Source organism: Eucalyptus grandis, chromosome 11, assembly GCF_016545825.1.
Source record: "Eucalyptus grandis isolate ANBG69807.140 chromosome 11, ASM1654582v1, whole genome shotgun sequence".
Taxonomy (NCBI): Eukaryota; Viridiplantae; Streptophyta; class Magnoliopsida; order Myrtales; family Myrtaceae; genus Eucalyptus; species Eucalyptus grandis.
In genome coordinates this window covers 14,302,120-14,305,719 of record NC_052622.1, presented here as the reverse complement: position 1 = coordinate 14,305,719, position 3,600 = coordinate 14,302,120, and the positions used below count along the sequence as shown (strand labels likewise).

General features: G+C 36.1%; 1 long non-coding RNA gene across 1 annotated transcript in view; it reads right to left on the bottom strand.

The window, feature by feature from the left end:
• The window catches only part of LOC120290030, a 22,627-nt gene that overhangs the window by 18,464 nt on the left and 563 nt on the right, over positions 1 to 3,600 (bottom strand). Inside the window, exon 2 of the long non-coding RNA XR_005547905.1 lies at positions 2,197 to 2,201. This is a non-coding gene — a long non-coding RNA (uncharacterized LOC120290030). The remainder of the gene's footprint in view (positions 1 to 2,196; positions 2,202 to 3,600) is intronic.

The following is a 3,600-nucleotide window of genomic DNA, read 5'->3' as shown; positions in this document are numbered from 1 at the left end:
CTCAATATCTCTCTCAATTCGAAAATCCAGGATTTGAATTGATGTCCTTTCATTGATTTCTCCTAAATTGCATTACCTGTGTTTACTATTTAGGCAGAATACCGTCACCCATTGTTACTAAAAAATTCAAAGAAACCTCAGAAACGGAAGAAAGGGGGGAAGGCGAGGAAGAAACAGATGTAGAAATAGAAACAACTTTCGAAACGAAGGGGACTAGACAGGAACAAGAGGGATCACGAAGAAGATCTAGTATGAGTTGTCGATAAGAACATATATGGATAGAACTTATAGTGGGGTCTCGAAAAATAAGTAATTTCTGCTGGGCCTTTATCCTTTTTTTAGGTTCACTAGGATTCATATTAGTTGGATCTTCCAGTTATCTCGGTAAGAATTTGATATCTTTAGTTCCGTCTCAACAAATTCTTTTTTTTCCACAAGGGATCGTGATGTCTTTCTACGGTATCGCAGGTCTCTTTATTAGTTCCTATTTGTGGTGCACAATAATTTTATGTTTGTTTCTTTCTCTTGTTTGATATTTGAGAGAAGTCGTAAATCGAGAATATCCTAGTCCTTTTTCTTTCCTTTACAATGAAAGGAGTTGGAAAGAAGTTGTTAATAATAGATTACCGAGAGAAATGGGTAAAAGAAATTTCCATCCAAGATTTAATAATTCGAGTGGGGATTCGAAACTTCTTTTTTTATTGGACTTGCATCTTGAATCCGTTTTCTTAATTTAACCCCTGCCCGAAAAGAAAAAAATCCTTCGTTTTGGATTGGATCAATCCCTTCGGTTGTATGTATAGTATCTCAAAAACGAAATATCTAAAAAATTTCCCTCTCTTTTTTATATTGATATTGAAAAATTGAAAAACCAAATGTGGTTTTTCAAGAACTCCAATTCTTATTGAGACTCGAACTCATAGGGAAGAAAATCGATTTATGGATGGAATCAAATATGCAGTATTCTGAGACAAAAGTATTCGGTTATTGGGGAAAAATCAATATACTTTTAATGTCGAATCAGGATCAACTACGACAGAAATAAAGCATTGGGTCAAACTCTTCTTTGGGCATCGACCCGGGAAGAATCAATTCAAGGCTTATTGATAATCCACGATCAACTTCCTTTTCGTAGTACCCTACCCCCGGGAAGTGAATCCCGCTGCCTCCTTGAAAGAGATGTCTGAACCACTAGACGATGGGGGCATACTTGCCCGACCGCCATCATACTATATTATGCTCATGGTATAGTATGAACAGTTTTTTGAAATTGTCAATATAATGTAAGACCTATTGATTCTAACAACTGATTGCAGAGTTGATCATTCGGACCTTTCAATTCATAGACGTGGATCTCGGACCTATGAACGGGAGATTCGATCTCATAAAGTTCAATTCCCGTTCTCAACTCATAACCAATATGAGCTCGAAGTTTCCTTCGTAACTCCCGGAACTTCTTCGTAGTGGCTTCGTTACATGCCTCATTTCATAGGGAACCTCAAAGTGGCTCTATTTCATTATATTCCATCCATATCACAATTCCATTCATTTAATATCCCTTTGGTGTCCATTGACATAAGAGATGTCGTTTCTAGTCTATATCTTTCTATTTCTATATATGGAAAGTTAAAAATCATCATATAATAATCCAGGAAGAGGGAGAAATGCATTGGAGCACCGATGTGTACCATGCACTTGAATTTACATATAGTAATGTCCATCTTTTACCAAAAACAAGCCATTTATGGATATTATCGGGGTTCGTGCAGATCCAGTAGAGTCCCTTTTTCACTCTACAAGGATCAAGACCAAATGAATCTTCGTTCGACGAAAGAGAACGAAGGTTACGTTATACACCCCCTTTTTTTTTATGTTGATTGAATACAATATTCAATACAATTCAAAAAAATCAAGTGGAATCGGATGGATTCTTATGCAATGAAAAATATTCAATTCAAAAATGAATTGAATATAGAATAGGATGGAAAAGATACAAAATCAATAAGAGAAGGTGGTTGTATCGGTATCTCAATTTCAATTCAAACATGGGTTTGATTCACACTCCATGTTCTGAGAAATATTTACCATCCGAAAAGAGGAAAAAACGGAGTCTTTGTCTTCACAAAGAAAATATTTTGTTGCGAATGAACAAGATATTGAGGAATTGTCCATATGTAAAATCAGAATTATTGATACGGGCCCTTTCCACATAAAAGGGGAATCTTTTGTTACAAGTAGACTCTGAATGGCTAGTGTGGTTCATTCAGTAACAAAAAATTTGACCTACCTAGATAGTATAGGGTCAAAATTAGATTTGATAAATAGCAATGCAATGAATTGTTTCAAGGCTGACCCTAATTAATTAATAAATTGACTCCCATTAAAACGAAATTCATTTGATTGAGATTATCTACCAATTCGACATAGATTCAAAATATTTTATCGAATCATATGATCCTATTCATGGGGATTCCATAAATATTCCATTCCAAAAATAGAAAGTTCGAAACAATTGGAATTTTTTTGGAGATTGGATGCGGTTACTAATTCATGATCTGGCATGTACAGAATGAAAACCTCATTCTCGATTCTACGAGAATTTTTATGAAAGCCTTTCATTTGCTTCTCTGTACATTGCTAACATCAAGAAATGGAATAATTAGAATCTCGAGTAAGCGGCCGAGCCGCTAAAGTAGCTAAAGTGGTGATAAATCCCGTCGGTAAAATAGGTCCTATAGAGAATTCTTGAATTTTTCCCTGCCACTGGGAAAGAATTTCTTCTTCAGTTCAAGTTCATTTCAAAATACTTCAATCGGCACGCGCAAGAAATAGGCCAATTCGACTTTTTGCTCAATTTCATGTGGAGTCAAATTCTGTCGATGCGCGTCAAGGAACGGCCCCTTGTCCTTTGATTTCCATATAAAGGACACGACGAGCAGAAATACCTTTTCGGAACAAACAACAAATCACAATCATTTTGTATCTATTTTCAGCCATTTTTGGATGTCTTGCAATGGATTTATCCAAATTAATCTTAGCAACATAGCTTTTTTCTCGGTATATTTGATTAATTTTGGGCTTACTCTTATGAAACAATGAAATATTTAGACTTTGATACATAATCAATTGTTATACAGAATGGTAAAGGGTCCCCGATGACCATAGGAAATGACTAGAAAAATGAAGGAAATACGAATCGGAGTTTGAAGAAGGGGAAGGAGAAGGAGTCCTCGACCCGCAACAGATAGAGGAGGACTTATTCAATCACATAGTTTGGGCTCCTAGAATATGGCGCCCTTGGGGCTTTCTATTTGATTGTATCGAAGGCCCAATTCATTAGGATTTCCTTTATATTCTATCAAACTCCCATTTTGTAGCGGCTGCGCAGCTCCTTATTTATGTAGGAGCTATAAACATTTTAATTTCTTGTTGCTACATATATCGTTCGTACACATCTTCTCTTTGTTTCCCGAGCCTATAGTGAGTTACAGACAGAGTTCGAAAAGGTCAAATCTTGGATGATTCCATCATACATGATGGAGTTCTGAAAACTTCACGGATAGGTACCCTACATCCGAACTGAATTCTTTCTGGTTAAAG